General features: G+C 37.7%; 1 protein-coding gene across 6 annotated transcripts in view; it reads left to right on the forward strand.

The window, feature by feature from the left end:
• LOC106870290 (paladin) overlaps window positions 1-12500 on the forward strand; it is a 137693-nt gene that overhangs the window by 83464 nt on the left and 41729 nt on the right. The window lies entirely within an intron of this gene.

The raw sequence follows: 12500 nt of genomic DNA on the forward strand, positions 1-12500 counted from the left end.
TTTCTTAGCCAAATTTCTTCAGATGTATGACTTGTATAACTCTCTTCACCACCTCAGACAAGATTCTCAGTTTCCGTAAATTCTTCCTAACAGTGATTAAAATTTCTCCAAACACCTGTTCCGATGATGCAACTCAACCATCTGGATATGCCAGTCATTAATGAATATAGACAGCCAGTGGAATATTTTGTCTCAAAGTTTTTATCTAACTGATGACTAGTGACTGAGACCTTTGGTGATATGCTGTGCTTGAGAAGACCTGTCAAACCAAGTGAAGTTGTCATCATGGCTGATGCTGGTGTCACATAATTGGCACGTAAAAAGCACCTTTCAAGCATTGGGTCTCACGGAAGCAATGACCAAGACCTTTGGCATTATGTCATGCTTGAGAAGACCCATTGAGCCAAGTAAAATCACAGTTGTGGCAGATACTGGTGTCATGCAAATGGCACCCATGCTGGTGGAACATAATAGCACCCATTACACTCTCAGAGTGGTTGGTGTTAGGAAGAGCACCCAGCTGTAGAAACCATGCCAAATCAAACTGGGGTTTGGTGCAGCCTTTCAGCTTGCCAGCCCTGGTAAAGCTGTCCCACCTATGCCAACATGGACAGTGGATGCTAAATCATGATGATGATGATGATGATCTTAACTTTTTTGTAACCATATTTTTGTTGAAATATACCCTCTTTTCTTGAAATAAATTTTAAAATAATGAAGAATATAATAAAATAATTTGTCCTTATCAAACTGATGTTTGGGACATGATTTTTCACGAAATTTTAATGGGAAATTTTAATTTAGACTATACAGTGCCACATAAAAGCACCCAGCACACTCTCTGAAGTGGTTGGCATCAGGAAGGGCATCCAGCCATAGAAACCATGCCAAATCAGACTGGAGTCTGGTGCAGCACCCTAGCTTGCCAGCTCTAGTCAAACCATCCAACCCATGCCGGCATGGACAATGTTAATTGCTGGTGATGATGGTATTCAATTAGGGCCCACATGTCCCTCGAAGGTTCACATAGGATATTGTTATTAAAGTTTATGTGCAATAAATTGGTTATACTTCTACAATACATGAAATATTTTCACAATTTTTTTTTATACAATTTGTAATAATATTTAATTATAAAAATGTAAAGAGATTTTTTAAAGCACCAAATGGTTATGGGGGGTCCAGTAGAGTAAAACAGGAACCAAAAGGGGTCCACAGGCAAAAAAATGGTTGAGAACCACTGCTTTAGACCATCACTTGTCCGACAATGATGCTCATTTATAACCATCACATCTAGTCAAGGGTACACATAAACATTCATGTGCACATGCATGCATATACACACTGTGTGCTTCTTTTGGTTTCCCTCTACCAAATCCACTCATAAGGCTTTGGCCAGTTTGGGGCTATAGTAGAAGTCACTTCCCCAAGGTGCTGCACAGTGGAACTGAGACCAAACCACATGATTGGGAATCAAGCTTCTTAACCACACAGCCATGCCTGCAGCTGTAATATAGATGCAAAAGCAGTGTCTTTGAAAGAAAGGGAAGGTGGCGGTCTGGCATAATTGTTAGCACACCAAAAAAAAAAAAACAATTGCTAAGCATCATTTTACCCATCTCTACATCCTGAGAGGGTTGACTCTGCCTTTCATCCTTTCGGGGTCAATAAATTGAGTACCAGTTTTGTACTGGGGTTGATCTAATTGACTGGATTCCTCCTCAAAAATTTCGAGTCTTGTGCCTAGAGTAGAAAAGATTTATCCTTTCAAGATTGATGAAGTAAGTACCAGAAATGCACTGGGGCTGATGTAACCTACTAGCCTCCTTCCCTAAAAAACAAAATCACGTATGCTCTGTTGTAGTTGCACACCAACATTACTCATCCAGTGAAGTATGCGGGCTTCATTTCTTTCAAGCCTTTATGATGTCCTCAATAGTCACAGCCCATGTCTCACTACAATGTGGCATAGCTTTTGTACACAGGCATTACACAATCTGCCTTTCACTCTGAGGAAGAGGCCCTTTGTTACTAACAAAAGTAGTAGCTCTTTGAATTTTGCTCAGCCTGTTTGTATTCTAGCAGCTACACTTTCAGAACTACTTCCTCCACTGCTAACTTCATTGCCTAAGTAATGGAAACTGGTCTATAACTTCTATGGATCCCACCAGATCGTTGATGAAGTCTATTTTCTGTACATTCCTGGTGTTTAATGTACCTGCATGTCTGCCACATTGAAAGACTACTTTCTCTGTTAATCTTCTAACAATACCGTTACATTTCTTATGTTTCCATATCTTGCACTGGATACACTGTATGGAGTTTCTACCTATATCTTTTCTACATATTGAGCAGGGCCATCTCCCTGAAGGAATCAGTGATTTGTCTGCTTTTCTACTTACTAGGACTTTGGTCTTTGCTAAATTACTGTAAGGCCCTTTCATTCCAGACCTTGCTCTCACACCTGAAATTTCTTCTCTGGGTCTGGTAGTGATTCAGCAATAAGATCAAGATCATCAGCATAAGGGAGCTCTCAAGGGCAGCCTGTCTTAAATTTCTATATTATGACCTGGAGGACTATGATAAACAAGAGGGGGTTACGAACTGATCCTTGGTGAACTCCCACTTGTACACTAAATTCCTTGCTATACTCATTGCCATCTATCACTTTACTGACAATATCTCTGTGCATAGCTTGTACAGCTCTCACCAATCACTCGTCTATCCCTAGCTTTTGCATTGCCCACCAGATAAGGGGCAGGGAACCCTGTCAAAAAAGCTTTCTCCATGTCAACAAAAGGCAAATACAGAGGTTTATTTTTGACATCAGTGGTGCTTCTTCCTGGCACAAAACCAAACTGCATCTCATCTCAGCTAACTCTCTTCCTAATTAATTGAGCTATGACACTTTCTGTAACTTTCATCATCTGGTCCAAAAATTTGATACCTCTGTAACTATTTCTGTCTAAGGCGTCACCTTTACCTTTGTAGCAGTTGGCTATAATGCTGTCACATCAGTCATTGGAAATGACTCCCTCATGGACAACTTAATTAACAATATGGGTGACTTGGCTGTATGCCACTTCACAAAATATTTTAAGCATCTCAGCTGTGATTCCTGATGGGCTGGAGTCTTTCCCTGTCTTCATATACTTAATTACTTTATTTACTAAGCTAGTGTTGATATGAAAGGTTGGTACCTCTGTTGGGTTCAAATTAGGCAGGCTCTCCTTCTCTCATGCATTTTCTACATTTAGCATTTCATAGTAACACACCCAAGCCTCCTACTTTGCAGAATCATTAACTGCAAGTGAGCCATCATCCATGCAAACACACTTCTCTCCTACAACATCATAGCTTTCTCTTACATACTGTCTTGCAATCCAAAACACCTCAAGCCTCTGGTCATCATGCTGCAAAACATCGGCAAACTTCTTCCTTTCTGGCTGTCTCCTGGTTGAGTATACCTGTCTTCTTGCTGCCTGATATAGATCACTGCTGTTACCATTCACCCAGTCCTTCCAGACATGCTTCTTCACTCTCATGGTTCTGTCTACTGTACCATTCCACCACCATGTCACTCTAGGTCTAATTGGGACTTTGCACCAGCCACAGATTTGGTCTGTGACACTCAGTAACCTATCCCATAGGAAATTCCAGTTGTCCTCTATGTTACATGTCTGTAGCTCCTCCTCCTTCTCGTTAAATGCTTCAATTATGATGTCTATAAATCTCTTATCTATGTGTAAGCGTGTGTGTGCGTGCACGCACGTGTGTTTGTGTGTGTGTGTGGTGTGTATGTGAAACCTTGTCTACACATTATGTTATGTTACAGCTTCACTTGTATGATCAGCATCATCGTCATACGAACGAAGTTGTTCATTTCTAGCCTTCCCTGAAAAACATGTCTAGCTTTGTGAAAATATTTGCTTGGAAACAAAAGAGGATTGACAACAGGAAGGGCATCCAGCTGCAGAAAATCTGCCTCAAGCACAGGAATGTGGATGTTAATTGATTATGAATAGTCAGGTGTGATTTGAGGAGTATTTGACTATTATTTCTAGTAGGCTAATCAGCCACATAAATGCTCTTTTGATGGCTTAAAATTTTGTTGATGTTGCTGCTTTTGGAAAGAATTTAAATTTAAAAGTTTGAATTTGTGTCAGAACAGAGCTTGTCCTAATGAGACCACAATAACAGTTCCTGCAGCCGTAGCAGCAGCAGCAGCAGCAGCAGCAGCAAAAACAACACAACAACAACAACCACATCATCAGTTCTGTCAGTTTGAATAACATTTTGAGTTTGATACTAACTCTAGGGAAATGCATATTTTTTTTAGTTGTTTCAATCACTGGGCTGTGGCCATACTGGGGCACCACATTAAAGCCTCTTTAGTCAAAATAATTGATCCAGTTGTTTGTCTTGAATTTATTTCAGTGGTTCTTAATTGAGGTCTATATAGTCCTTAGGGGTCTATATAAGACTTTATTGTTAAATTTTATCTGTAATAAATTGGCCATACTTCTACATACCTAAAATATTTTTACAATTTTTTAATACAATTCCTAACAATGCTTAATTATAAAGGCAGTGAGCTGGCAGAAACGTTAGCACGCTGGATAAAATGCTTAGCGGTATTTTGTCTGTCTTTATGTTCTGAGTTCAAATTCTCCTGAGGTCGACTTTGCCTTTCATCCTTTTGGAGTTGATAAATTAAGTACCAGTTGCGTACTCGGGTCGATCTAATTGACTGGCTTGCTCCCCCCAAATTTCGGGCCTTGTGTCTAGAATAGAAAAGAATATAATGGACCCAGTTGTTTGTCTTGAATTTATTTCAGTGGTTCTCAATTGAGGTCCATATGACCCTTAGGGGTCTATATAAGATTTTATTGTAAAATTTTATCTGTAATAAATTGGCTATACTTCTACAATGCATAAAATATTTTTACAGTTTTTTTAATACATTTCCTAACAATGTTTAATTATAAAAGTATGTGATTTTTTAAAACATCGAATGGCTAAGAGGGTCCATCTGAGTAAAATAAGAATCAAAGGAGTCCTTAGATAAAAAAAAAGAAAGTTGAGAAACACTGATTTATTTGATCAGTCTTGGAAGACTATAAGACAGAATCAACTAGGTCATAATGTATGGGAGAATTCATGAAAAAACAACAGACGAAGAAGACAGGTGGTGTAAACAACAAATGGATGTATTAATATAATGCTCGGGGATAGAGAAAGTCTTTAACGTTTTGAGCCTACGCTCTTCAACAGAAAGAAACAAGGAGGTACCTGTCTCCGATGAAGCACTGGAACATTTACTCTTTAGCTTTTCTCCTTTGAACATCGACCTAATAGAATATTAACTGTGAATATCCCTTAGACTTTTGTTGTCTTTTGTATTTGACCTGCTTTACATATATGTACGTGTGTATGAGTGTGTATGTGTGTGTGTGTGTGTGTGTGTGTGTACGAGTATGTGTGACCTTGAAATGTCAGTCTCATGCCTGCAGCCATATAGCTATATCTATGTCTGTCTGTTTTTTTTATCTGATGTACACATTCGTATACACACACACACACACACACACATGCTTATGCATACATATACACATGCTCAAGTGAACAGATATTCTAAATACAAATGTACTGTAGTACAATGGAGGTACACTAAACTCTGCTAGAGTTCATTGCGTTCAACAGTTGACTGCTGTTGCTGTTATTGTTGCGTAAATGTTTTGTTTGTTGGAGATTGACTTGGTTAAGACTGGAAACACTTGAAAATGTGCAATGTAATATCTTGTTCGATGTATTTGTTACCATTATCATCATCATCATCATCATCATCATCATCAATTAACATCTGTCTTCTATGAGGCATGGGTTGAACAGCTTGATGGGAGCTGGCAAATCAGAGCACTCAATCAAGATCTACTGTCTGTTTTGGTATGGTTTTTACAGCTGGATGCCCTCCCTGATGCCAATCACCTTATAGTGGACTGGGCGCTTTTCACATGACACCGAGACTGTCAAGGCCTATTTTAGCATGGTTTCCATAGCTGGATATCCTGCCAAATGCCAACCCCTTTATAGAGTGGACTGGGTGCTTTTCACATGACATTGTGAATGAGTTTGTGTATGGGAGTGATTGAAATAATGGTTACAACAACAACAAAGCAACAAAAATAGTACAATGAAACAGATGGGTGATGGTGGTGGCAGTGGAGGAGAAGTTAAAATTGTTATAAACAAGGCATGACTGTGAGGTTATGAAACTTGCTTCCCAACCGTGTGGTTTTGGACAAGTGTCTTCTACCAAAGCTCCAGGCTGACCAAAGCCTTGAGAGTGGATTTGGTAGACAAAAACTTGTGGAAGCCTATCGTTTGTGTGTGTGTGTGTGTATGCCCTCGTTCTGACATTATGTGATGGTTGTAAACAAGCTTCAATGTTGTACGTGTGATGTTTGTTTTTAGTTTTCCATTGCGAAATAGGTTTGGCCATGGGAAAATATTACTTTGGTTGGATACAGGTGAGAATTGGCAACTGGAAGGGCAGCTGGCTGTAGAAAATCTACCTCAACAAATTCTGTCTGAGCCAAGCAAGCATGGAAAAGTGTATGTTGTTGATGATGATGATGATGATGATGATGATGACAATGACAACGGTGGTGGTGGTGGTGGTGAAGGAAAAATGAGTCCAAGTTTAATAGACGTTTATACTTGTGATAGACTTCTATATTTGTAGCCTTTATACTCAGCCCTTTATGAAAACCAGATGTCTGGATATAATGGCAAACTGGAATTACGTCTGTGCCTAAACATTTCTAAGATTGGCCCAGTGCCTATTTCTGTTTGCTAGATGAAATGAGGTCATCATCACTGTCATTGTCTTATGGTCCTATTTTCTCATGCTGGCTTGAATTGGGTGAAACTTCTTGAAGCAGTATTTTATGGATGGATGCACTTTCTGATCCCAGCTGTTACTTGTCTTTGAGTAAGGTATTTTATTTTGCTCATGCTCACATGTCTAACTGCCAAGTTGTAAGGCTTATTGCTTTCATGGAATATAAACAAACATCACTGCTGCCTGAGCTGTGTCAATGCAAAGACACATGGAGGGGGAAGGGGAGGGAAAGAAGAAGAGAGAGAGAGAGAGAGAGAGAGAGAGAGAGAGAGAGAGAGAGAGAGAGAGAGAGAGAGAGAGAGAGAGAGAGAGAGACCCTCCACAAATATATCACACAGTGCTTTTTCATGTAATTTCTGTTGATCGAGTTCCACTTACAGAGCATTAGTTGACCTTGGACTATGCTAGAAGACACTTTCTCCGTGTGCCTTTCCATAGGCTCAAGCTTAAAACCATGCAGTTGTAAAGTAAACATCTTATCCACACTGTCATTCCTGTATGTATGTGATAATGTAGAATAACTAGTTTTATAATCTTGTGTTGAAGAGTTCAGAAAGAGGACGAAATAGTACTATCCATGACCACAAGAGACTTTAACCCTTTCGTTACTAACCCGGCCGTAGCTGGCTGAAAAATTTTTTGGTTCATAAGACTAACCCGGCCGTAGCCGGCCGAGTGTACCCATTGTTACTTAAATGTATATTTGAACCCAAATCTCGTTAGTAAATTCGTTAAAACACCTGATTTCACTTTGCAAACAGTTGAGTTATTGTCTCCGACATTGTTTGGCATGATATTTGAACTCAGTGAATTTTGGAAGATTTTTTTCCACATTTTTTGCGGCGTCGATTTTTTTCAACTTTGAAGATGGAGAGGAGTTTCATGCTATCAAGCAGTGATTCCGAATTTGAAGGTTTTTCAACAGAAGATATGGAGATATCGAAGAAAAGAATGAATGAGCTACAAAAGCACGTGGTGAACGATAATCATCATCATCATCGTTTAACGTCCGTTTTCCATGCTAGCATGGGTTGGACGATTTGACTGAGGACTGGTGAAACCGGATGGCAACACCAGGCTCCAATCTAATTTGGCAGAGTTTCTACAGCTGGATGCCCTTGAATCGGATATTTCTGTATCCGAAACTGAAAGCAGCGATTCTGAAAGCAGTGATTCTGAAAGCAGCGACGGCGACAGCGAGGATGATTTTACACCAAAAAGAGATTAAAAAAATATTTTTATTAACAATTTTTCTGAGGAAACAGGGTCTACCCATAGTCTTTCTCAGGAAGCGAAACCTTTAGACTTCTTTTTCATGCTTGTTTGAAATGATTACTGCGGAAACAAACCGTTACGCAGAATGTAAACAAACCGGAAAAAAAGATAGCTTGTGGTTTCCTGCAACTGTAGATGAAATACGGGCATTTTTTGCCATAAATATTATTATGGGTATTAGACAGTTACCCAGAATAACAAATTACTGGAGCGATCAGGAACCTTTTGGCGATGAATATATTTCCAGTATTATGAACGAGTACGATTCGTGAAGCTGAACCAATATTTACATGTGAGAGACACTAGCAGTACACACCCCGCCAATACGTGGAGAACTTTGAGACAAAAATTATGCAAAAAACTCAAGAGGAACATTAATGGTATAATTTCACTGATAGAGGAGGGCCTACAAGAGCCATGGGCGCTACTCCATGACTGCAGCCCCAGCAAGTGCAAAAATCAAAAAAACAAAAACAAGTTTCAAATTGTGGCACAAACCCAGTCATTTTAGGGACAAGGATTTTGTTGGTTACATTGAATCTCAATACTAGTAAGTGTTTTGTCCAGTGCACTAATGGTTCTGCCAATTTGTCAGCTTAATAATAATAATAATAATAATGATTTCTAATTTTGACTCAAGACCTGCAATTTCAGGGTGGTGGTGTGGGTGGTGGTAAGCTAATTACGTCAACCCCAGAGAGTTCAACTGGTATTTATTTCATTATCCATGAAAGAATGAAAGGCAAAATCTAATCATCGTCATCATCATCATTGTTTAACATCCATTTTCTATGCTGGTATGGGTTGGACGTTTTGACTGGAGCTGGCTTGCCAGGGAGCTGTCCAGTCTCCAATTGTCTGCTGTGGCATTCTTTCTACAAATGGATGTCTTTCCTAATGCAAAATCTAATAATAATAATAATAATAATAGTAATAATAATGATAGTAATAATAATGATGATAATAATAATGATGATAATAATCCTTTCTACTAAAGGCACAAGGTCTGAGATTTTGAAGGAGGGGACTAGCTGGTTACATCGACCCCAGTGTTTCACTGGTACTTAATTTATCAACCCTGAAAAGATGAAAGGCAAAGTTAAACTCGGTGGAATAATAATAATAATAATAATAATAAAAATAATAATAATAATAATAATAATAATAATAATAATAATAATAATAATGATAATAATAATAATCCTTTCTACTATTGGTACAAGGCCTGAAATTTTGTGGGGAGGAGGTATATCAATTTCATTAACCCCAGTGCTCAACTGATGCTTATTTTATTGGCATTAAAAGGATGAAAGGCAAAATTGTCCTCATTGGAATTTGAACTCAGAACGTAAAGACAGACAAAGTGCTGCTAAGCATTTTGTCCGGCATGCTAATGATTCTGCCAGCTTGGCACCTTAATATTAATAATAATGATGATGGGCTCTCCCATCGAAGGCAACTTATGAGATTTCAAGTTATTGCCGAACGACTTTCACAAATGATTAGTTTATGGTGACCAAATGTTTGTGCAGCACATTAGCGCACTCCCATTGTCAAATGGATGTTGCCTGAACAGGTGCATTGTGTACCACACATCAGGTGTTGAAGTGATGATTGCAGAGCAGTGTCAGAGGAAGTGTTTTGCTCAAGAACGCAATGCACCACCCAGTCTAGGAATTGAAACCACAGTCTCACAATCATGAATGCAACACCCTAACCACTAGGCTGTGTACCCACACAATAATAATAATAATAATAATAATAATAATAATAATAATAATAATAATAATAACAATAATAAATTCAACTTTACGATGAAAGTAAACAAACAATGTTTATTTTTAGAAGCGTTGAGATGTATTGTAAGATACAGAAATAAACTAAACTGCCCAGCAACGAATTCTTCTGCAATTTAGTAAAGTATTTTTCTGCAATATATGGATAATTTATCCTGATCACGCTATTTTATAGCATTATCATGCATTTGAGAAATAAATTTATTTCTGTATCTTATAATAATAATAATAATAATGATAATAATAATGATAATAATAATTAATTCGTTTATTAGCCACAAAGGCTTACATAAAATTAAATTAAGAGTCATACAACAACATAAAAGACAAAAACAGGACGATACAAAGGGTTTTACAACGTGTAAACAATATAATAACAATTAGAATTAAACAATTTAAAACTCCCAATAGGGGAAGCGCTTTAAGGATCTTGTGGAAAACCCCACAAAAGCTATGGGTGCCTGAACAACTGGGCATGAGCCCTTCTCCTTTTGTTTACAGGTGCACCCTCAGAATTGGTCCTTTCACACTGGCCATTCTGCCAGCATTCATCCACCTTTCAACAAACTTGCTACAAGGCAACACTTCCCTCTCCACCCTCAACTTCCTTTTCAAGTGAATCTTAAAAAAGTTGATGAGGGCCTGGCCAAAGAGGAAAGTGCCTGTCTTTAGCCCTTTCAAACAGGTCCACCATATGACCTCTTTCACTACAGCCACCAGACAAATAAAATGATGATGATGATGATGATAATAATAATAATAATAATAATAATAATAATAATAATAATAATAATAATAATAATAATAATAATAAAAGATCTGGAAATAAAGGTAACTTGAATGTGGAGCCTAAGATCTGGAGATAGAAGTAACTCGAATGTGGAGAAATAATTCCTATTATAGTAGGTGCATTAGGTATGATAGAAAAGCATTCAGATAAATACATAACAAAAATGCCAGGACTTACAAGTATATATAACATACAGAAAATAGCACTATCAGGCACCGCACACATCCTGCGTAAAACACTTTCAATACAGTGAAAATAAGAGCACTACAACAAACCACAGCACATACCCGAGGCACACACAGAGCTGCGCTCAGTAATGGAGTGAAAGCACATGATTAAAAATAAGACTGCTGAATAATAATAATAATAATAATGATGATAGTTTCAAATTTTGGCTCAAGGCCAGCAGTTTTAGGATTGGGTGGTAAGTAAGTCAATAACATCATCTCCTCTACCCAACCGGTGCTTATTTTATTGACTCTGAGAGAATGAAATGGAAAGTCCAACCTTGGTGGAATTTGAATTCAGAACCTAAGAACCCAGAAGAAACACTGCTAAGCATTTTGTCCAATGAATTAATGATTCAGCCAGGTCAAAAACAAAACCTTCTCTAAATGTTTCCATCTTACAGATGCAATTCAATCTGAATATGAACATTTCCTCACCTTGCCGATCAGACAAAGCCTACAAGGTTATAGGTTCAATTCCTGCTTCACTGGAATCTCTTAGCTCACATAAAATACACCCACATAAATGTACAACTTATAAGCACTTATACATTTGTATCAGGTGCATACAGTTTCAACAAGTTGAAAGAAACGAGAAGTAAAAGGAATTAAGTTTCTACATTAATTTATTATATACATATTTTTTACATTTATAGATATTTAGAAACAAATCATTTCGTCGTAGAGAATTTACGACTTAAATTTATTATTAACTAGTTTCTCATTCTAACTAATAAGGTTTCACGACAATTCATTATTGTCGGATTTGATTATTGAACATGGCATATATATTAGCCTATACTCAAAAGGTTGAGTGTCGTGGACTTGGGTGGCAACCAACGAACACTGGAGATTTTGCCGAAAATCAGGGTTTTTATAACTACTCATACACGAATCATAGAACCGTAACCCCGTGAAAGATTTCTTCAACAAAGTTCATAATTCGTATATGGGCAGTAATTTTTAACCAATGAGAAATCAATAATTTCTCATGTTTGGGCAAACGAACTTACATTCTCTCTCCGCTTCTTATGAGTTTGCTACACAGTCATGTGTTTGTCTGTCTGTGTGTGTGAAAATGTACTGTACTGTTTACGAAATAACCTACATAGTTTTTTTGGCTACAATAACAGGACATTACCATAACTATTTCACCATTGTAGTACCACGACTATGTTTCATGGGCAACAACAGTAACAATAACAATAACACACTTGTTAATTTCAGTGTTTCTTTAAAGCAGTTTTATTCTTTATTTATCTGTTTAGTCACACTAGGAAATAACTAGACAACAGTTGTGAATATCATTATTACCAGCATCATCATCATCATAATAATCATCATTGTCATCATCATCATCATCATTGTCATCATCATCCCCATCATCATCATCGTCATCATCAGCAGCATCATCAGTGTTGTAGTAGTAGTCATCGTTGTCATTGTCGTCGTCATCATAGTTGTGATTGTCATTGTAATTGTCATTCTTATCCTTGTTGCCATTCCTC

Source organism: Octopus bimaculoides, chromosome 1, assembly GCF_046866305.1.
Source record: "Octopus bimaculoides isolate indiv1 chromosome 1, ASM4686630v1, whole genome shotgun sequence".
Taxonomy (NCBI): Eukaryota; Metazoa; Mollusca; class Cephalopoda; order Octopoda; family Octopodidae; genus Octopus; species Octopus bimaculoides.